At 45.9% G+C, this 24,741-nt stretch overlaps 1 long non-coding RNA gene across 1 annotated transcript in view; it reads left to right on the top strand.

Annotated features, from left to right (window-relative positions):
• Nucleotides 1-24,741, top strand: part of LOC130356375 (uncharacterized) — a 29,450-nt gene that overhangs the window by 2,843 nt on the left and 1,866 nt on the right. The window contains exon 2 of the long non-coding RNA XR_008888868.1: nucleotides 24,264-24,348. This is a non-coding gene — a long non-coding RNA (uncharacterized LOC130356375). The remainder of the gene's footprint in view (nucleotides 1-24,263; nucleotides 24,349-24,741) is intronic.

The following is a 24,741-nucleotide window of genomic DNA, read 5'->3' on the forward strand; positions in this document are numbered from 1 at the left end:
AATATGTCACGAAAATATAATCTCGGAATCAGAATGAAAAGTAAAAGCATCCCAGAGTTATTAACCCCTTAAGGACCAAGGACGTACTGGTACGTCCTTGGTCCTGCTCCCGTGATATAACGCGGGGTTATATGGTCGCGGCTAAAACCGAAAGTGAAAGCTGCCGGTTAACTCAGTGGGCTGTTCGGGATAGCCGCGGCGAAATCGCGGCATCCCGAACCGCTTACAGGACAGCGGGAGGGCCCCTACCTGCCTCCTCGCTGTCCGATCGCCGAATGACTGCTCAGTGCCTGAGATCCAGGCATGAGCAGTCATGCGGCAGAATCGTCGATCACTGGTTTCCTATGAGAAACCAGTGATCAATGATAAAGATCAGTGTGTGCAGTGTTATAGAAGATCAGTGTGTGCAGACCTATAACACTGCAAAAAAAAAGTGAAAAAAAAAAAGTGAATGAATATCATTAAACCCCTCCCCTATTAAAAGTTTGAATCACCCCCCTTTTCCCATAAAAAAAAACACAGTATAAATAAAAATAAACATAAATGGTATCACCAGTGCGGAAATGTCCGAATTATAAAAATATATAATTAATTAAACCGCTCGGTCAATGTCGTGCGCGCCAAAAAATCCCAAAGTCCAAAATAGTGCATTTTTGGTCACTTTTTATATCATTTAAAAAGGAATAAAAAGGTAGGTCCTATCAATGCAAAAATGGTACCGTTAAAAACTTCAGATCACATTGCAAAAAATGAGCCCTCATACCGCCCCATACACGGAAAAATAAAAAAGTTATAGGGGTCAGAAGATGACAATTTTAAACGTATTAATTTTTCTGCATGTAGTTATGATTTTTTCCAGAAGTACGACAAAATCAAACATATATAAGTAGGGGATCATTTTAATCCTATGGACCTACAGAATAAAGATAAGGTGTCATTTTTACCGAAAAATGTACTACGTAGAAACGGAAGCCCCCAAAAGTTACAAAACAGCGTTTTTTTTTCAATTGTGTCGCACAATGATTTTTTTTCCCTTTCACCGTAGATTTTTGGGCAAAATGACTGATGTCATTACAAAGTAGAATTGGTGGCCCAAAAAATAAGCCATCATATGGATTTTTAGGTGCAAAATTGAAAGAGTTATGATTTTTTAAAGGCAAGGAGCAAAAAACGAAAATGCAAAAACTGAAAAAACCCCGGTCCTTAAGGGGTTAATGCTTAAAGTGACAGTGGTCAGAATTGCAAAAAATGCTCCTGTCCCTATATATAAGCACCAGAGCTGCACACATTATCAGGGACGTGCACACATAGAAGTGAAAGGGGGCTGGAGCCCCTGCCCTTTTCCTCACCTTCCCCTCTAGTGCCCTCACAAAAGGAGCTGCAGACTCAGGGTGATGCAGTAAAAAGGATCCGTTGCTGGGGAGATTTGTATGTGGTTTAATGGAGGGTGCTGTGCCCTCCCTGCAGGAAGGGGGCGCCACTCACCCTGTCATTATCTGCCATTTCTCTGCTTCTCTCCACACGGAGGAGACAGGAGCAAAAGAGGCAGAGATAAGCCTCGCCCACAGCATGTCCCGGCCAGAAACTCCAGCTTGTGCAGAGGGGGATGGAGCCCTTACTTACTGTAAGTAACTGAAAATATAAGTGAGTGACTGTCAGTGTGTGTGTGTGTGTGTGTGTGTGTGTGTGTGTGTGTGTGTGTGTATCTCTATGTATGTGCTTGTGCAGAGAGGGATGACTGGGGCCTTAGTGTGACTGTATGTCAGTGTGAGGTATATATATGTGTGTTTGTGCGTGTCTATCTCTATGTATGTGCCTATATATGTGAGCAAGTGAATCTATGTGTGTGTATGTATATATATATATATATATATATATGTGTGTGTGTGTGTATGTGTGTATATATATGAGCAAGTGAATCTATCTATCTATCTATCTATGTATGTGTATGTGTGTATATATATATGAGCAAGTGAATCTATGTATGTGTGTATGTATGTGTGTGTATATATAAGAGCAAGTGAATCTTTGTATGTGTGTATATATCTGTAAGTGATTGTATGTGTGTACCTGTATGTATGATGTGCTTATTGGCTATATCTGTTTGTATATATTCCATGTTATATGTGTGTCTGTGTATTTATGTTTCTCAATGTATATTTGTACCTGTATGTATGTGTCAGTGTCTCTTTGTATGTGTGTATATTACCTATGTACTGTATGTGTGTATATTACCTATGTACTGTATGTGTGTATATTATCTATGTACTGTATGTGTGTATATTACCTATGTACTGTATGTGCCTTTATGTTATGTGCTTGTATGAAGCACATTATTAGGGAATTATTGGAGGAATATAAGCACAGTATATAGGGAATTTATGGAAGCACAGTATATAGTTCATTATATTGGAACATTATATTTTTATGTATGCTGGCACTGTGTATAGATCTTTAGTGTGCGTTCACATGTGCCTATTTTTGCTGCAGATCTGCTGCAGATTTTGCTTCCCATTGACAATGGGAAGAGAAATCTGCTAAAGCAAATCTGCAGCAGAAAATACGCACGTGTGAACGCACCCTTAGTGGTGGCACAGTATAGTTAAATAATAGTGGCACGGTATATAGTTCATTAATGGTGGCACAGTATATAGTTCATTAATGGTGGCACAGTATATAGGGAATTAATAGATGAATGGTGGCACAGTATATAGTTCATTAATGGTGGCACAGTATATAGGGAATTAATAGATGAATGGTGGCACAGTATTTAGTTAATTAATGGTGACACAGTATATAGTTCATTAATGGTGGCACAGTATATAGTTCATTAATGGTGGCACAGTATATAGTTCATTAATGGTGGCACAGTATATAGGGAATTAATAGATGAATGGTGGCACAGTATATAGTTCATTAATGGTGGCACAGTATATAGGGAATTAATAGATGAATGGTGGCACAGTATATAGTTCATTAATGGTGACACAGTATATAGTTCATTAATGGTGGCACAGTATATAGTTCATTAATGGTGGCACAGTATATAGTTCATTAATGGTGGCACAGTATATAGTTCATTAATGGTGGCACAGTATATAGGGAATTAATAGATGAATGGTGGCACAGTATATAGTTCATTAATGGTGGCACAGTATATAGGGAATTAATAGATGAATGGTGGCACAGTATATAGTTCATTAATGGTGGCACAGTATATAGGGAATTAATAGATGAATGGTGGCACAGTATATAGTTCATTAATGGTGGCACAGTATATAGTTCATTAATGGTGGCACAGTATATAGTTAATTAATGGTGGCACAGTATATAGTTCATTAATGGTGGCACAGTATATAGTTCATTAATGGTGGCACAGTATATAGTTCATTAATGGTGGCACAGTATATAGTTCATTAATGGTGGCACAGTATAAAGGGAATTAATAGATGAATGGTGGCACAGTATATAGTTCATTAATGGTGGCACAGTATATAGGGAATTAATAGATGAATGGTGGCACAGTATATAGGGAATTAAGGGGGGTATGGTATATAATTAAAGGGAAACTGACAGGCTGTTTACTCGCACTAAACCCAATACACTAGGTTACAGTGCATGTATACAAAAATTGGTCTTTCCATTTTCTAGGTATTGCCCCACATTGCTAGTATGCGAAGTCAGTCTTGTGCACAATGGAGGCGGAGCTTCCCTGCCCCCATCCTGTATGCTGTGCTATGCCTGGCCGTCTTTGTATATTTACAATTCTTTTTTTTGCCGACTTGTATATTGCAGCATGTAAGCAAATATTAGTGTGGTGTCCATCTCTTCAGTGTAAGAACAAGAGCTGTGTGGAGATTCCTGCATAAGGTGGGTGATTGGTGCTGGGTGATTGATTGGTGCTGGGTGATTGGTGCTGGGTGATGGGGGGGATTGGTGATGGGTGATGGGTGCTGGGGGATTGGTGATGGGTGCTGGGGGATTGGGGATGGGTGCTGGGTGATTGGGGATAGGTGAGTCCGGGTACAGTGCACGTTCTCTCATATAGAGCTCAGACCGGGTCATATAGGGGGAGAGTTATTAAAACCTTTTTTTTAATAAAGGAAAGGAAGGAAAAGCCTTCTGCAAAACCATCTGATTGGTTGCTATAGGCGACTGCACTGCTCTTTCTCTGCACAGGTTTTGATAAATCTCCTCTATAATACAGTATATTATAGGGCAGCTGTCACATGTTTTCTGTAAATAAGACTGACAGCACAGCCAAAGTGTATATACACATGGCGGACCTTCATAGAAACTGTTCCTGACTCGATTTTACAAAAACACCAACTTTTATGGGGGATAGGAATGTTGAGGAGGCCTGACAGGAGTCCACTGTGTCCCTGGGCTGCAGTACATCTGCCCATTTAGTCTGGCAGACGTTTTTTAAATTATGAAAAGTGCCCTCTTTTTTTTTACTTGAGCCCCTGCCCTTCAAAATGTCTGTGCACATCCCTGCTCATTATTCTGCTGGTGGGGTCACTGTGTACATCAGTGTTTCCTAACCACGGTGCCTCCAAGTGTTGCACAACCACAACTCCCAGCATGTCTGGACAGCCAAAGGCTGTCAGAGGCTGTTTAGGCATGCTGGGAGTTGTAGTTTTGCAACATCTGGAGGCTGGTGAGGCCACTATATACAGTGCAGACCAAAAGTTTCGAAACACCTTCTCATTCAGAGTTTTCTTTATTTTCATGACTCTGAAAATTGTAGATTCACACTAAAGGCATCAAAACTATGAATTGACACATGTGGAATTATAGACATAACAAAGTGTAAAAATATGTCATATTCTAGGTTCTAGCCACCTTTTGCTTTGATTCCTGCTTTGCACACTCTTGGCATTCTCTTGATGAGCTTCAAGAGGTAGTCACCTGAAATGGTCTTCCAACAGTCGTGAAGGAGTTCCCAGAGATGCTTTGCACTTGTTGGCCCTTTTGCCTTCACTCTGTGGTCCAGCTCACCCCAAACCATCAGGTCTGGTGACTGTGAAAGTCAGGTCATCTGGCGCAGCACCCCATCACTCTCCTTCTTGGTCAAATAGCCCTTACACAGCCTGGAGGTGTGTTTCGGGTCATTGTCCTGTTGAAAAATAAATCATGGTCCAACTAAACGCAAACCGTATGGAATAGTGTGCCGCTGCAAGATGCTGTGGTAGCCATGCTGGTTCAGTATGCCTTCAATTTTGAATAAATCCCCAACAGTGTAACCAGAAAAGCACCCCCACACCATCACACCTCCTCCTCCACACCAGCACACCTGTGAAGTGAAAACCATTTCAGGTGACTACCTCTTGAAGCTCAACAAGAGAATGCCAAGAGTGTGCAAAGCAGTAATCAAAGCAAAAGGTGGCTACTTTGAAGAACCTAGAATATGACATACTTTCAGTTGTTTCACACTTATTTTTTATGTCTATAATTCCACATGTGTTAATTCATAGTTTTGATGCCTTCAGTGTGAATCTACAATTTTCATAGTCATGAAAATAAAGAAAACTCTGAATGAGAAGGTGTGTCCAAACTTTTGGTCTGTACTGTACATAAATACATTACTTATCCTGTACTGATCCTGAGTTTTATATCCTGTATTATACTCCAGAACTGTACTCACTATTCTGCTGATGGGGTCACTGTGTACATACATTACATTACTTATGCAGTACTGATCCTGATTTATATTCTGTAACTCTTTTTATTATAAAAATACAAAACACATCCAATGCAAAACATAAAACAAAAACAAGCTTAACCAGCTATAACAAACATAACAAAAATAAAATTACAAAAACAAACTCTGCCTAACCAGCCAGCCCAAATTTGCTAAAATACACTTTTTTTTTCCTTTTGCCCATACCAAAATAACTCACACAAACACACATGCAAAAAAAATTAAACATGAACAGAAAAATAGCCCAACTTGGCTTTAAAAAAAAAAAAATAATATATATATAACCATAAAATTCAGCACGACTTGGCTATAAAAATAAAACAAAAAGGAACATAAAAGTAGCACAACTGACTATAACTCAAAAATTATCCTCACCCAGGGAAGAGAAGAAAAAAAATTAATAAATAAATAAAAAAAATAAATAAATAAAAAAAAAATAATAAATAAATAAATTACTAAGCACAACTCGCTAAAAAAAAAAAAAAAAAACGCTCTGCCTCCCAGCCAGAGATCCACCGGTGAAAGAAGGGCAAGGAAAAGCAGCGCGGAGATGCGGCCGGAGAGAGGGCCCAAAGAGCCCAGCCCCACGCACCACGGCCGCAAGGCCGCAAGGCCCGCGAAGCACGGCCAGCGCGGCAAGGAGCCGAGGACGGCCAGAGAGGACCCGCGCACGGCCCAGAATCCGGCGAGCGCCGGACCCAAAAAGAGCAAGCCAGAACCGAAGAGAAGGACAACACCGCTGAAAAACGAGACCGCGAAGCCGGAGGCGAGGAGGGCAGGGACACCGGAGGGGAGCGGCCCCCCAAGGAGAAACATAAACATACACGAACATACACATAAATACATATGACACCACTTTACTACTGGCCCGACTGCCACTATACACTATATAATATAAAACAATATAAATACAAAACACAATATATACAAAAATCACAGAAAATATACAAAATATAATAAATATACTACAGAAAACAACAGAAAACACCTACACTAAAACTATCCCCTCACCCACACCACCCCTCCTGTACATGGGTCAGAGTCCATACCGTCCATACAGTTCTCAGTCCTTAACTGACCCATGTCAGGTCCCCAAAACACCACAAAAACACAACCCACAAATACACCCTCCCCACCTAACACTCCTCCCAACCAACTTATATACAAACTTATACACTCTTATCCACAACCCCCTTTAGGCCCAAGTTTGATTGCCTGTAAGCCCTTCATACCATGTCAACTGAAAACAAAACAAAAAGCTAATGTGCACATGCATCAGCCCTCCACCAGGGAGAAGGATGGCAGACCTGATACATAAATCATTTTACACTCTTTCCCTAACTCCCCCTACAATTCTCCCTAATTCTATCCCTACAATAAATCTGACCCAGCCCTCACCCTATCTCTACCCCTATAACACTGCCCCTAACCAAAAATAATAGGTACTCTACCCAAAAGGTTTAGTACCTAGGGCACATGAAATGAGAAACCTCTCCACAGGAGAGAAGCCCTACTGGTACCAAGACTGGCATACTCCAAAGACCTGATCTTCTCGAGGTCACCGGTGATGTTCCTACAGACCTCCACCTCGGAGAGGACTTTCCGCTGTGTAGATACTAAACACCGTGCGTTCCACGTGTAGTACCTAACCACTAAACTGACTAAGAATAAAGTGCCCCGATCTCGGCCACCCAGGTTCCTGAAAGCCCCATAAGCCCACTCCGGATAGGCAAGGCCGGCAAGTTGACTCCAGCCGATGGAAGCACCCACCCTGTTGTAGACCCCTATGTTAAAGGGACAATGAAGCAGGAAGTGGTCCATGCTTTCCAGCGTGTCCCCGCACTCTTCTCGGGGACATCCCCGGTCATCAGAGCTCCTACACTTCAGGTTGTCCCTTACACATAGCTTCCCCTGAAAGCAGCGCCAGGCCAAGTCCCAAAACTTCTGGGGGATCCTTTTCATGTTTAAAAGATACAACCCCACCCTCAGATCCTGACCTGGGCAGTCCCTGAGCGCCAGAGGCTTCTGGAAGTGGGTCAACAGAACCTGTTTGTCAAGGAACTGCCTTGACTGGGTCCTGATCTCCCACACTCCCAGACCCCACCGACGTATCGCCTTCAGAGTCGGGGTAGCATAAGCCGGAAGATATCCATGGGGCGTACGGAGGTCCTTCACTTGCCCTCCTGTCTCCCATTCCTGAAAGAAAGGCCGAAACCACTCCCTGCAGGAGAGTACCCACGGAGGAGCCCTCTCTGACCAGAGGTTCGAGATGTTAGCTTTCAAGAAGGTGTTCGTTAAGAACACCACGGGGTTTACCATAGATAAACCCCCTAGTCTCCTCGTGCGGTACGTAACCTCCCTCTTGACTAGGTTCAACCTGTTCCCCCATAACAGTTGGAAAAACAGGCTGTAGACCCTAGTGTAGTAAGCCTCTGGTAAGATACATACACTGCCCAGATAGATAAACAAGGGGAGCAGGTACGATTTGATCAGGTATACCCTTTCCCTGAGGGTCATAGACCAACCCTTCCACTGGTTCACCCTCTGAGTGGCATCCTGGAGCTTACCGTCCCAGTTTTTGGTGGGATAATCATCCTGGCCGAATGTGATGCCCAGAATTTTTGCTGACTCTTGGAGCCCTGGAAGGGTGTCCGGGAGATCAAACGTGGGATCTCCCCCTCCCAGCCAGAGACTTTCACACTTATCCCGGTTGATCTTGGACCCGGATGCCTCCGAATAGCGGTCCACCTCTGACATCACCACATCGACCTCCTCCCGTGAGGAGACGAAAATAGTGACATCATCAGCGTACGCCACCACTCTCTGGGCGACATCCGGCTCCGCCAGAGTCATCCCGACTCCCGCCAACGGCCCACAATCTACCCTCCGGACGAAGGGATCGATTGCGAACACGTATAACAGCGGGCTCAAAGGACAACCCTGACGGACTCCGGACCCCACCTCAAAAGAGCGGCCAGACCAACCGTTCACCAGCGGGAAACTCTCTGCCCCTGCATATAAGGTGACAAGCCAATTCATAAAAGTACTCGGTAAGCCATATCTCAGGAGGACGGACCAGAGGTACTCGTGGTTCACCCAATCAAATGCTTTGGCCTGATCCAAGGACAGCATGTACCCCTTCCAGAGACCCGCACCACTACGCTCCACTGCCTCCCTGGCACTGAGGACAGCACTTAAGGTGTTTCGGCCTGGAACAGAGCAGTGCTGGGCCCCCGAAAGGAGCCGGGGTGCAAACTTCACCAACCGATTAAACAGTATCTTAGCCAGAAGCTTCCTGTCCGTATTGAGAAGAGCTATGGGCCTCCAATTTTCAATCCGGCTAGGATCTTTACCCTTTGACAGAAGAATCAGGGCTGACCTCCTCATTGACTTTGGTAGAGTGCCCGAGGAGAGACACTCATTGAATACCTCAGTCAAGAGGGGAGCTAAAGACTCCTTAAAGGTCCTGTACCACTCGGATGTTAAGCCATCCGGACCTGGCGACTTCTTGGGGGCGAGCCCCTCGATCGCCAGTCTCACTTCCTCTTCCCTGATTTCTTCTGCCAAAACATCAAGAGAGGGGTCTACCCCTGGCTCAGGAATGGTTTCAGCCAGGAAAGCCGACATCCCGTCTCGATCTAGATCCTTCCTTCCCAAGAGGTGCGAGTAGAAGGATCTGACGACCTCCAGGATCCCAGATCTGGACCGATTCAGAGATCCCGTACTGTCAATCAGTATTATTGAAGGCCACGCTATCGAAAGCCAGCGGACCATTGGAACCTCTCCGATCATGGGACCTCGTGACATTATTGAAGTCCCCTCCAAAAATCACTTGCCGGCTAGTAAAAAGGAAGGGCTTAATCCTCATAAAGAGATCTTTGCGGCCCCACTTGGTTTGTGGGGCGTAGATGTTAATGAGCCGGAGCTCTTGCCCCTTCATGAGGACATCTAAGATCAGGCACCTCCCCATTTCTAACTCAATAACCCGTCGGCATTCAACCGGAGCGGTAAAAAGGACCGCCACCCCACTATACGGCTCAGCCGCAAGAGACCAGTGGGAGGGCCCGCGCCTCCACTCTCTTCTGGCTTTAACCAGAGAGGCTAGATCTAACAACCTGGTCTCCTGTAAAAGGAAAATGTCGGCTTCAACACGGCCGAGAAAATCAAAGGCTGCGAATCTAGCCGTATCCGACTTTATGCTGGCACAGTTAATGGATGCCAGCGTCAATGGGGTGAGTGCCGCCATCATGGGTGATTGAGTTAGACGGCCTCACCTTTATTTTTTCTTCCCCTTCTTCTTCGTCCCCTCATCCCCAGAAGAAGAAAGGGCAGGACCGCTTTTGCCTCTTTTTTTGGACTCACTCTGGTCCATATGGTCCCCGTCTCCGTCCGACCCCGGTCTAGCCCTGCCCTCCGAGGAAGGTGCCTCAACAGGACAGGGCCCAGTTCCCCCCAGAGGCTCTTTCTCCCTAGGCACCTAGGCTCCAAGGAGGGGGAGGAGATGTTATCAAGGACGAGGTACTGGTTTGACAGGTCAACCAGAGGGGGGGCAGTCAGGCTTCCGCTTTGGACCTGGCCCGCAGTACGAGGGAGAGAGGGCTTGCACCTCTTCTTTCTCCCTTTCCTTTTGCCCTTGTCTTTCTTTTTGGCCTTCTCTACACTCTCCTCATCCACACTTTCATAGTGGGAGGAATCGGAAGAGTCGGCCATATTGCCCTCCTCTTCGCCCAGTCTCTTGATCTCCTCATCCAGCACGTCCTCCTCCAAGGCTTCAGTAATTTCAGGGCCAGCTTCAGGAGCAGGGGCCGGAGCTACCCCCGTCACTTGGGCACTCTCCAGCTCCCTACTCCTCCTCCGATTTTCCTCCCGCCTTAGTTTGGCGGGGCCCTTCCTCCTCACTAGCCCTGGTGCGCCCCCATCCCTGCTCGTACCCTCTCCAGCCGAGGCAACTTCACAGCTCTCCCCAGCCGGAGCAGCCGCCGCACGGGCGAAGGCACTAGGACAACGGCTGAAAGGGTGCCCGAGGACACCACACAGATGGCAGCGGATCTGCCTACAGGATGCGGCCAGATGACCCACCCCACCACACAAAGCACAGACCTGTACAGTACAGGCTGCGCTAAAATGGGTGGGGCTACCCCTGGTAGAAGACCTGGATCCTATCACGTCCAAGGAAGGCGGCTGACGGAATGTGGGCAACCGTACTCCCTGAACGCCTGAGTTTGACGGAAAACGTCCAGGCCCCGGACCAGATCCCGTGCTCATCAAAGTTTTTCTTGGGCATGTCCGTCACATCCCCATACCGACCGAGCCAGGTCATGATGTCGTAACAAGAAAGTGACTCGTTACGGGTCAAAACGGTCACCTTCTTGACCTTCAAATTGCCTTTACGGCAAAATCCCGCCAGCCGGGCTCGTTCTTTGCCACCTCGTAGTTTGACCAGAAGAGTTCGAGACCCTCTGGCCGAACGAAACTGACATCAAACTCTGACATACCGTAGGGGTGGATCAGGGCAAAGATGTCACTCGCCCTGAATTCCATCTGGAGGAGGAGCTCAACCACTATAGCGCGAGGTGGGCACGCATCCTCACCCCTCCAAATCAGACGGACCACATTCCTGCGGTTATTGTCCTGCCCGGTTGTCGGGAGGGACCAGACCACCTCCCCATTCTGCTCTCGGAAAGCCCCCAAACCGTGCCTCTCTATCCAGAAAGACAGGTCGACCTCACCCCTTCCCTCTACCTGGATCGACCTGTCTCCCCTACGCAGAGCCTCCAGGAGGCGCTGTTGCAAGTAACCCCCAGGGACGTACGGAGACGGGGACCCCCCTGGACCCCCGGCAGCGACATTAGCATAGCTCCTAGGAGCAGTCACTGCCAGGGGGGGCAGCCAGGCCAGACCCAGACCCAGAACCACCATTCACACACCACTCACATCATCCTTTTTTCCATCCATACCAGACTTCCCATTCGTACCACTACTCCCACCAACATTCACTCCACTGACACTCCTCTCATCCACAACACTACTACACTCAGCATTCTCACATCCTGCACTCATACTCTGCCTAACTGACTCTGGGCTGGCTGGGAGTTGTAGTATGGCTGGTTTAACCAAAGTTTTTTCTCTGGCTTGGCTGCTGCTGGGGGCAATGCTGATGGCGATGGCTCCTCCTCCTGACTGGGCAATGACGCCTCCTGAGTCTGGGGCTGCCCCTCTGAGTGCACCCCAGCTCCTCCCACGGCGCCATTGCCGGACACTGATCCCGGCACTGGGACACTCCCCCCCCTCAAAGGGGAGTGCCCACAGAACACACTGTACTCGGGGGACCGCCCCCCGAGCACACAGACACAACGCTCTCCGGCGCCCGGACACTCCCCCCCCCTCACAGGGGAGTGCCCGCGGCACCAGTAGTGCCCACAGTACTCGGAGAACCGCCCCCCGAGCACACGGCAGCGTAGCTTGCCTCTGGCACTTGGACACGCCCCCTGCCACCCTGGGGCGGTCCTGCAGTGCCAGAGCTGCCCGGCATGAGCCAATCTTGCCCTTCCCTACCAACAGGATGGGTGGGCTTCACAACTATTGCGCCCTTAGCCTTTCCTGACGCCATACTGTACTCCCCATGCTGGCCCCGCTCCACCACAGGAACGGGGTCTGGCAGTTTGGGGGAGCCCGCAGCCTGAACCAGCTTTGCAGCTGGCCCAGACTGCTGGAAAGGGACAAACACATATTGTACCGTCTCCTTCGTCTTGCGCTTCTTGGACCTCTGCTGGACCACCACATCCTCACATTCCTCGTCCCCAAAGGTGAAATTCTGGAGGTGGGCTGGGGACTCCTGCATCACAATTACCCTCAGCAGACCCCCAGCCTCACCCTCCACGTCATCCTCCTCACTCTCGCTTGGTGGTAGTGCCACCTGTCCAGCCTCTATGTAGCTGTCCTGGGTCTGGGTTTCACATGGAGCAGCTACAACATTCACACTTTCCTCCATCTTCTCCTCTTCCTCCTTTACCTCCTCACCACCATCCTCACTATCTTCGCCGCCATTACTCTCCCCATCATCCACCTCCACCTAACCTGGGGATTTCATGGCGGCAAACCGATCGCTGTTGATCAGCTTCTCGTTGAAGAGACTGCTCCCCTCCAGTATCTCCGCTCTCCTCGCCTCCAGCTTCAAAATCTCGCCTTTCAGCGATGTTATCCTTCTCTTCAGTTCTGGCTTGCTCTTTCTGGATCCGGTGCTCATCAGACTCTGGGCCGCACGCAGATCCTCTCTGGCCATCCTCAGCTCCTTGCCGCGCTGCTCATACTCTGCAAACCTTGCGGCCATGCGGGAGCAGTACGTGGAACTGGACTCTCCGGGCCCACTCTCCGACCACATCTCCACACTGCCTTTCCGTGCCCCTCTTCCACCTGTGGATCTCTGGCTGGCACCCGTAGCCTGGGAAGCAGAGCCTGCATTTCTGCAGACTCTGCCAGATCTTCTCCTGGCCGGAACAATGGCTGTTGAAGTTTTCACTCCACTCCCCGCCAGCCTAGAACGGGAAGTGGAGCCATGAGGCTCCATTGCAGGAGGCTCTCCCCCAGGAATCTGCCACCTCCCTGGGAAAGCAGGTGGAAAAATCAGCCTCTCTCCTCTGGAAGTCTGGAGTCTCAGGAGCTCAGCAACACACAGACACACCTAGTGACCACACCCTCCAGAGCTGTACACACTATTCTGCTGGTGAGGTCACTGTGTACATACATTACATTACTTGTGGCGTAAATGTAAAAAAAAAATATACCAAACTATATAATTGCTGCTTTTTGGTGACATCATATACCATTAAAAAAAATTACAAAAAGCGATCAATAGTTCCCATCTAAACAGAAATGATATTGATAAAAACTACAGATCATGCCATAAAAAATGGGCCTGCTACTGCCTTGTATTCGGAAAAATAAAAGGGTTATAGGGTTCGGAATGGGAAAATTTTATGTATGTAAATTTTCTCACAAAAAGTAAAAAAAATACAACAAAACCTACATTAATTGGGTATTGTTGTAATCTGTGGACTTACAGAATGAAGATACTGTGTAATTTTAACCATAAAATATAATGCGTAGAAACAAACCCACACCCCCAAAAACATTGCAAAATTGCCTTATTTTACTATATTTTCTTTATGAATTGAAAAATGTATTTAATGTATGTGGGCAGGGCAACTATATGGGTGTGAGTGCATGGGGGGCCCCATGAGTTGTCAGTCCACTCCTGCTAGCCGGCAACAAGTCTCATTGGGAAGGGAAGGGGAACTTTCTTGGGGGGGATTGTTTGGGGCCCCATCATACTGAAGTGCTCCATCTTCAAGGCAGCCTTAATGGAGTAGTCCAGTCCTGAAAAACGTATCCCCTATCCTAAGGATAGGTGATAAGTTTCAGATCGCGGGGGGTGGGAGGGTTCCGACCTCCTGTACGGGGCCCCCCCGGCTCGAGAACATGTGTCGACCACGGCACAAAGCGGCGGCCGACACACCCCCTCAATACAGCGCTATGGCAGAGCCGGAGATTACCAAAGGCAGCGCTCCGGCTTTGCCATAGAGTTGTATTGAGGGGGTGTGTCAACCACCACTTCGTGCGGTGGTCGACACGTCCCCTTCCCACAGGTTGCCAGGGAACCACACGGGAGATTGCGGAGGGTCCCAGCGGTCGGACCCCCCCGATCTGAAACTTATCCCCTATCCTAAAGTTTTTTTTAAGACTGGAGATCTCCTTTAATCTGGCCCTGCTTTTTAGAGACAAAATTATTTTATTTTTTTACTCTCAGACTCATATGAAGGCTTGTTTTTGTGCGACCAGTTGTATTTTGCAATGACACCTTTCATTTTACCATAAAATGTACAGAGCAGCAGTAAAAATATTTTTTGTGTGTGTGTGGGGATCGGGAATTGGGGAAAAAACAAACAAAATTTTTGATAATTGTGGGGGGTTTAATTTTTACACTGTGCACTATACGGTAAATCTTTATTCTGTGGCTCAATACAATTAAAATGATACTCATGTTTACACTATTGTACTGCTTAAAAAAATATATAAAAAAAAATGAACTTAAGGACCCAGGGCGTACCTGTACACCCGTGGGAATTCTGGTCCCTGCCGGGAAGGGATGGGACCTGGGTGACTGCTGATATCTATCAGCAGACAACCTGCGCAAATGCCCAATGAGGTCATCAGACCCCCCCCCCATGTCAGCCGCAAATCGCTGGTGTGAATTTGCGCAGATTCCGGGTCATATGGGTTTATGGTGACCGTGTGGAAGAGAATATAAGAGGGATCGCAGTTGTCCAAGACACCCATGATCGCCCTGAAGGGATAGGAGCGAGGTGGCAGGGGTGCCACCCCTCCTATCCCTGTTATTGGTCGTCAAGAAGCGATGACCAAGAGCAGATCTGGGACGGTGGGGGGGGGTTGACTTTCGGTTTCCCCGTTCTGCCCACAAACAATAAGCGGGCAGAACGGGCAAACCGACAGGGACCGTCGCCGAAGTCCACTTACCCATCAGCAGCGGCAGCAGGCAGCGATTGGAGGCGGGGATCGATGGAAGAAGAGGACGGCGATACGGCTCCCTGGATCCTACGGAAGCAGGGCCGGATTAACGTAGGGGCGGATGGGGCGGCAGCTCCAGGCTCCTACGTTAAAATAGGCCCGGCAGCCCGCAACAACAATATTAACAGTAAAAGAGGGCTGGCCTTGCAATGTCCCAGGCCGGCCCACAGGCTTACCTACGGCCCTAGTGGTGATTTGGTTGTGAGACTTGCGTGCCCCACGTGACGTCAGGGTAGCGTAGGAGCCGCCATCAGGGCAGTACAGGCAGTATTGCCGTCAGGGGCCCGGACCAGGTTCACTATATACAGGGGCCCGTGGCTGCCCGCTGTCACTTTACTCTTATGCTCCACTGATCGTGAGGCCTGTAACCTCCCTCTGCCCTGCCTGGTCTCTGTACCGGGGCTTAGCACTTCCCCACACGTACAGGCAGGAAGACCTGGGCCCCTATCCTCTCTCCTGGGCCCCTATCCTCTCTCCTGGGCCCCTCTCCTCTCTCCCGGACCCCTTCCCCATCCCTCAGTAAGATCCCCGGCCTCCTGCTGTATACAGGTCGGCAGTCGGGTAATAGGAGGAGGGGAGGGCTGCAGGCTGCACAGTGGAGCTAGGAGCAGAGGTGAAGTAAGGAGTCTGCAGATGTAGAACCCCCTGGAGCTGTCCTGCCTAAAAGTAAGTGTGTGTGTATATATGTGTGCGTGTGTGTGTATGTGTGTATATGTCATGTATCACCTAACTGTGTGTGTGTGTATGTGTATATATGTCATGTATCACCTGTGTGTGTTTGTGTATGTATGTGTATATATGTCATGTATCACCTGTGTATGTATGTGTATATATGTCATGTATCACCTTTGTATGTATGTGTATATATGTCATGTATCACCTGTGTGTGTATGTATGTGTATATATGTCATGTATCACCTGTGTGTGTATGTATGTATATATGTTATGTATCACCTGTGTGTGTATGTATGTGTATATATGTCATGTATCACCTGTGTATGTATGTGTATATATGTCATGTATCACCTGTGTGTGTATGTATGTGTATATATGTCATGTATCACCTGTGTGTGTGTATGTATGTGTATATATGTCATGTATCACCTGTGTATGTATGTGTATATATGTCATGTATCACCTGTGTATGTATGTGTATATATGTCATGTATCACCTGTGTGTGTATGTATGTGTATATATGTCATGTATCACCTGTGTGTGTATGTATGTGTATATATGTCATGTATCACCTGTGTGTGTATGTAAGTGTATATATGTCATGTATCACCTGTGTGTGTGTGTGTGTATATGTGTATATATGTCATGTATCACCTGTGTGTGTGTGTGTGTGTATGTGTATATATGTCATGTATCACCTGTGTGTGTGTATGTATGTGTATATATGTCATGTATCACCTGTGTATGTATGTGTATATATGTCATGTATCACCTGTGTGTGTATGTATGTGTATATATGTCATGTATCACCTGTGTGTGTATGTATGTGTATATATGTCATGTATCACCTGTGTGTGTATGTAAGTGTATATATGTCATGTATCACCTGTGTGTGTGTGTATATATGTGTATATACGTCATGTATCACCTGTGTGTGTGTGTGTGTGTGTATGTGTATATATGTCATGTATCACCTGTGTGTGTGTGTATGTATGTGTATATATGTCATGTATCACCTGTGTGTGTGTGTGTGTGTATGTGTTGTGGCAGTGTGGCAAGGAAAGGGTGTATTCCCTTGCTATCTCTGCAGAATGCTCCACCTGTGGCCTGATTAATGAGGTATCAGCAAGGGAAAGTGTGTGTAAAAGGAAAAGAAACAGAATAGTTGGGGCTCTCCCTGGGTAACAGCATGTCGCTGTAGGGGGAGACACACGGACCCTGTTGAGGAAACACACAGCGAACTGTGAGCGGTCCAAGAAGTGAAGAAGTGGTGTGAACTGTGAGTAACAGGTTGCAGGGGCACATGTTTTATGCTGGCTGAGGGGTAGCTCGCCAGATAGTAGTCAGGGCATGCTGATATGTGTAGTCAGTGCCCAGACGGTCTAGGACTTTGGTTTGTTCCAGAGTTATGTTTTGTTTTACCTGCAACCTGTCTAAATAAAGCTGGCAAGGTGGCAGGCGTGCATGAACAACCGTTGTCTGCGGGTTTATTGAGTGGAAACGTGTCCTGTGGCAGTGTCCAGGACGATCCCGGAGCTAATCCCCAAGGAGGAATCCTTACAGTGTATATATGTCATGTATCACCTGTGTGTGTGTGTATGTATGTGTGTATATATGTCATGTATCACCTGTGTGCGTATATATGTCATGTATCACCTGTGTGTGTTTTTGTGTGTATGTATATGTATATATGTCATGTATCACGTGTGTGTATGTATGTGTATATATATCATGTATCACCTGTATGTGTATATATGTCATGTATCACCTGTGTGTGTATGTATGTGTATATATGTCATGTATCACATGTGTGTGTATGTAAGTGTATATATGTCATGTATCACCTGTGTGTGTGTTTGTGTATATGTGTATATATGTCATGTATCACCTGTGTGTGTGTGTATATGTGTATATATGTCATGTATCACCTGTGTGCGTATATATGTCATGTATCACCTGTGTGTGTTTTTGTGTGTATGTATATGTATATATGTCATGTATCACGTGTGTGTATGTATGTGTATATATATCATGTATCACCTGTATGTGTATATATGTCATGTATCACCTGTGTGTGTATGTATGTGTATATATGTCATGTATCACCTGTGTGTGTAAGTGTATATATGTCATGTATCACCTGTGTGTGTGTGTGTGTGTATATGTGTATATATGTCATGTATCACCTGTGTGTGTGTGTGTGTGTATGTGTATATATGTCATGTATCACCTGTGTGTGTGTATGTATGTGTATATATGTCATGTATCACCTGTGTATGTATGTGTATATATGTCATGTATCACCTGTGTGTATGTATGTGTATATATGTCATGTATCACCTGTGTGTGTATGTATGTGTATATATGTCATGTATCACCTGTGTGTGTATGTAAGTGTATATATGTCATGTATCACCTGTGTGTGTGTGTGTGTATATGTGTATATACGTCATGTATCACCTGTGTGTGTGTGTATGTATGTGTATATATGTCATGTATCACCTGTGTGTGTATGTATGTGTATATATGTCATGTATCACCTGTGTGTGTATGTATGTGTGTATATATGTCATGTATCACCTGTGTGTGTATGTAAGTGTATATATGTCATGTATCACCTGTGTGTGTGTGTGTGTGTATATGTGTATATACGTCATGTATCACCTGTGTGTGTGTGTGTGTGTGTGTATGTGTATATATGTCATGTATCACCTGTGTGTGTGTATGTATGTGTATATATGTCATGTATCACCTGTGTATGTATGTGTAGATATGTCATGTATCACCTGTGTGTGTATGTATGTGTATATATGTCATGTATCACCTGTGTGTGTATGTAAGTGTATATATGTCATGTATCACCTGTGTGTGTATATGTGTATATACGTCATGTATCACCTGTGTGTGTGTGTGTGTGTATGTGTATATATGTCATGTATCACCTGTGTGTGTGTGTATGTATGTGTATATATGTCATGTGTCACCTGTGTGTGTGTGTGTGTATGTGTTGTGGCAGTGTGGCAAGGAAATGGTGTATTTCCCTTGCTATCTCTGCAGAATGCTCCACCTGTGGCCTGATTAATGAGGTATCAGCAAGGGAAAGTGTGTGTAAAAGGAAAAGAAACAGAATAGTTGGGGCTCTCCCTGGGTAACAGCATGTCGCTGTAGGGGGAGACACACGGACCCTTTTGAGGAAACACACAGCGAACTGTGAGCGGTCCAAGAAGTGAAGAAGTGGTGTGAACTGTGAGTAACAGGTTGCAGGGGCACATGTTTTATGCTGGCTGAGGGGTAGCTCGCCAGATAGTAGTCAGGGCATGCTGATATGTGTAGTCAGTGCCCAGACGGTCTAGGACTTTGGTTTGTTCCTGAGTTATGTTTTGTTTTACCTGCAACCTGTCTAAATAAAGCTGGCAAGGTGGCAGGCGTGCATGAACAACCGTTGTCTGCGGGTTTATTGAGTGGAAACGTGTTCTGTGGCAGTGTCCAGGACGATACCGGAGCTAATCCCCAAGGAGGAATCCTTACAGTGTATATATGTCATGTATCACCTGTGTGTGTGTGTGTGTATGTATGTGTGTATATATGTCATGTATCACCTGTGTGCGTATATATGTCATGTATCACCTGTGTGTGTTTTTGTGTGTATGTATATGTATATATGTCATGTATCACGTGTGTGTATGTATGTGTATATGTATCATGTATCACCTGTATGTGTATATATGTCATGTATCACCTGTGTGTGTATGTATGTGTATATATGTCATGTATCACCTGTGTGTGTATGTATGTGTATATATGTCATGTGTCACCTGTGTGTGTATGTATGTGTATATATGTCATGTATCACCTGTGTGTGTGTATGTATGTGTATATATGTCATGTATCACCTGTGTGTGTATGTATGTGTATATATGTCATGTATCACCTGTGTGTGTATGTATGTCATGTATCACCTGTGTGTGTCTATATGTCATGTATCACCTGTGTGTGTATGTATGTGTATATATGTCATGTATCACCTGTGTGTGTCTATATGTCATGTATCACCTGTGTGTGTGTGTCTGTTAGTGTTGAAATTGTACACATGTAAAGTGCATGTGTCTGTATCTGTGTAATGTGTATGTATTAGTGTATTCCCTGTGTGGGGCACTATATGGGCGTATAGGGGCTCTCTTCAGGAGACTGGAGAAGCTAGGTGACACAGTGCAGGGCTCACAGTACTTCCCCAGCTTTATGTGAACTGCCTGTCACCCAGCTTTCCCAGACTTCTGAAGAGAATATCTGTCTGGTGAAGTAGCCACATTGGAAAGAAAACATGTTTTTATGTAGTGAAGTACCAGATGTCACACTAGTACTCTTAGCATTTCCCTAGCTTTATATGACTCTTGAATGGCAGAATACTAGTGTGACATCTGTTACTTCATCTCTCCGATATGGCTGCTTCACTATACAGACATTCCGTTCAGGAGACTGGGAAAGCTGGGTGACAGGCAGTCCATAAAGCTGGGGAAGAACTGTGAGCCCTGCACTGTGTACTGCCAATCACCCAGCTTTCCCATGATCCTGAAACCCAAAATGTGATGAGCTACTTGTCCTCCCTCTAGTTGTCACTGTGTATTATGGCAGCTGAGTTGTGTAAACAGCGGTCTTCTGCTTCTGGACATACAGTACGCAAATTGCGTACATAATGGGGGTGATTAATCAAAACCTGTGCAGAGGTAAAGTTGCTGAGTTGCCCATAGCAACCAATCAGATCGCTTCTTTCATTTTTCACAGGTCTCTTTAAAAATGAAAGAAGCAATCTGATCAGCAACTTTTCCTGGGAACAGGTTTTGATAAATTTTCCCCAATGTACGTACAGGCTATAGCATTTTCCGGCTCCGGAGGCTGCTGACAGCCTGGCCTCAGCGCAGTGGATTTTTATGATGTTTTTTTAGAAAATCTACCTGGGGGCAATTTTTACCTATGCAGGGGCATTATTTACTAACTAGTGAATTTTTAGCCTTCTGGAGCATAACCTATGTGAGGGGCATTATTACATAACTGGGGGCATTACTTATGTGAGGGGAATTATTAACTAACTCTGGGTATTATTAACTAGCTGGGGGCATTATTACCTAATTGGGGGCATTATTACTCAACAGGGGGCATTACCTACCTGGGGGACACTACCTACCTGCATGACCGATATGGGGGAACTATCTACTGGAGTCACTGTATACTGAGGGCATTACCTACCAGGGACCACTACCTACTAGGGGCAACACTCAGCTGGGGGGGCACTACCTACTGGAGGCATTACCTGCTACCTACCTACTAGGGATACTATCTACTGGGGGCATTACCTATCTATCTATCTACAGGGGGCACTATCTACCGGGTGCATTACCTGCCACCTACCAGGCCCATAACCTATTACCTACCTAATGGGGCAGTAACACTAATAGGGGAAGGGAAATTACCTACCCACCACCACCCATCCGCATACCTTTTCCCCAACACACTAACCTACTCACTAGGGCACTAAGGAGGAGCATTATTAGGGGCACTGAGAGTAGGGCATCGGGGGGGGGGGGGGGGGGGTTTATGATGGTCCCAGGCCTGAAGCTGTGTAAGGGGCCCCCACATTTCTGATGGCTGCCTCCTCTCCCCCCCCATTCGGCCAAGTTTAAAAAACTACTGTGTGTGCTGTAGCTGCTACCTGACAATGTCTCACCTAGCTTTTCCATGCTCCTGAATGACATGTTTGCTTATAGTAGCTGAGCTATTATAAGCAGATCTGCCATTCAGGAGCTTGAAAATCTAGGTGAGACATTGTCACCTAGCTTTTCTGGGCTCCTGAATGGCATATCTGCTTATAATAGCTCAGCTATTTTAGACAGATTTGCCTATAATATATAGTCAAAGCTGTCTATGCTATGATAAGCTAAGAAAAGCTAGATGACAATTTCCCGCCTAGCTTTATCATGCTCCTGAATGGCATATCTGCTTATCATAGCTCAGCTATTATAGACAGCTTTGACTATATGTTATAGGCAAATATGTTTATAATAGCTGAGCTTTGATAAGCAGATATGCCATTCAGGAGCATGAAAAAGTGAGGTGAGAAATTGTCATCTAGCTTTTTTGGGCTCCTGAATGGCATATCTGCTTATCACAGCTCAGCTATTATAGACAGATTAGACTAAAAGTTATAGGTAAATCTATTTATAATAGCTGAGCTATGATAAGCAGATATGCCATTCAGGAGCATGAAAAAGCTAGGTGAAAAATTGTCACCTTGCCATTTACTATAATGGGGTCAGTCGGGCGCCGTTATTTTGGAGCAGGACTAGCAGGAGAAAAAGATGGCGCAAGCAGTAATTTTTCTCCCGCTATTCCCCCGGGGACCATCATACTGCAGTGTCCTCACAGCTGTGTGAAGAAGCCTTATGCATATGAAATTGCTAGCATAGCCAAAAAGTGTATGGATACTTTGCACATCTTCATAGATGTTGTTTGATCCCTTATTTCACTAAACAAAAATAAAAATTTTAGGGGTGCATTGAGTGTGAAAGAGGTGTGGCTACAGGGCTGCAAGACTTCTCTGCGCCTTCTTTGACACACGCATCCCCTAAGCGCTGTGATTGGGGATTGTGATGGATGAGCAGTCTGACAGGTTTGAGCTCAGACTGCCCACTTGTGAACCACAATCCCTGTTCATGACGCATGCGCAGGATGTCAACACGTCGCTGGCAAGCAAGCCCTGCGTGTTAACCAAAGAAGCAGCGGATGTGATGTCACATCGGATCGGTGTTACAGTCTGGGGGGTATAGCAGACCCTCTACCATACCTCTTTGACACTCTGGGTCCCCATAAAACGGAGTTGTTTCTTTTTTGTTAGTTAAAGAACAGGTTCTATAAAGATATGGAATGTTTCCATACACTAACATATATTCAGCTATGTGCATAAAACGTGACAACATTGCTTTGTGTTGCGTTTTCACTTTATATACTTCAATAAAAGGGCCCATTACAATTTTTAGCACCAGGCCCATGATGCTCTTAATCCGGCCCTGGTCCTACCATGTATTGCCACTTTTTATGATTTTCAATACAAAGCAAGTACGAATCTATACCCGACTCCTGTGTCACCACGCCGGTGTAGCGATGCAGTGCCAAAGTCATATATTCACTGGAAGGTCAAGGAAACCCCTGCCGGGATTTCCATCTCCCACATCTGTACTTCTGTAGAATAAAACCCTGCGACAGAAATGCTGGGAGTTGTAGTTTAGCAACAGTTGTAGGCAAAATGTTTGATACTCAATCATGTGTAATCATCAGTGTGCCTCCAGATGCTGCAAAACTACAACTCCTAGCATGCACATACAGCTTATGGATGTGCAAGCATGCTTGGAGTTGTAGTTTAGCAACAGCTGTAGGCACACTGTTTGATACTAAATCATGTGTAATCATCAGTGTGCCTCCAGCTGCTGCAAAACTACAACTCTCAGTATGCCCATACAGCTGTTGGGTGTGCAGGCATGCTTGGAGTTGTAGTTTAGCAACAGCTGTAGGCACACTGTTTGATACTAAATCATGTGTAATCATCAGTGTGCCTACAGCTGCTGCAAAACCACAACTCCCAGCATGCACATAAAGGTGTTGCGTGTGCAGGTATGCTTGGAGCTGTAGTTTAGCAACAACTGTAGGCACACTGTTTGAGACTCACTCATGAGTAATCATCAGGGTGCCTCCAGCTGTTGCAAAACTACAACTCCCAGCATGCACATACAGTTGTTGGCTATACAGGCATGCTGGGAGTTGTAGTTTAACAGCTCTAGGCACACTGTTTGATACTAAATCATGTGTGCCTCCAGCTGCTGCAAAACTACAACTCCCAGCATGTCCATACAGCTGTTGGGGTTGCAGGCATGCTTGGAGTTGTAGTTTAGCAATAGCTGTAGGCACACTGTTTGATACTAAATCATGTGTAATCATTAGTGTGCCTCCAGTAGCTCCAAAACTGCAACTCCCAGCATGCCCATACAGCTGTTGGGGTTGCAGGCATGCTTGGAGTTGTAGTTTAGCAATAGCTGTAGGCACACTGTTTGATACTAAATCATGTGTAATCATTAGTGTGCCTCCAGCAGCTCCAAAACTGCAACTCCCAGCATGCCCATACAGCTGTTTGCTGTACGGGCATGCTTGGAGTTGTAATTTAGCAAAAGCTGTAGGCACACTGATGATTAGTGGTCAATGCTTATAAAACAGTGTACCTACGGCTTTTTATAAACTATAATTTACATATAGGGCCATTGACATCACGCCTGCTGGGGAAGCCGGCCTCCTGGACAAGACCGCACAGCAAGCAAGAAGACCAGAAGATGAAGACTATGTAAGTCCAAAACATTTTTTTTAAAGGTAGGGAGGGGGTTAAGGATAGATTACCTATAGGTAGGGACAGAATAAAACAATAATGAGATGGTGGGAGCTACTCGTTAAGTATATATAGCTCAGAGGAATGGCGATACCCTAATGCACGCCTAATCCATTCTATAGAACAACATGTCCAGTCCTACAAGAAAGTGGTAGCTATAGCAAATCCCACCTTCGTAGACACCATGGCCATAGAAACAGTATATTCAGATGTTAACCTCTGGCTCGAGTGGATTCGGTATACAGCAGGGAAGAGTAATAGAACTGTTATGTTTGTGGAAGCACCAGGTCTCATCTAAGTACAGTCCCATTATATATCCCAGAACAAGCAGAGGAATGTTTCCTCAGCCTA

The sequence above is a fragment of the Hyla sarda genome, chromosome 2 (assembly GCF_029499605.1).
Source record: "Hyla sarda isolate aHylSar1 chromosome 2, aHylSar1.hap1, whole genome shotgun sequence".
Classification (NCBI taxonomy): Eukaryota; Metazoa; Chordata; class Amphibia; order Anura; family Hylidae; genus Hyla; species Hyla sarda.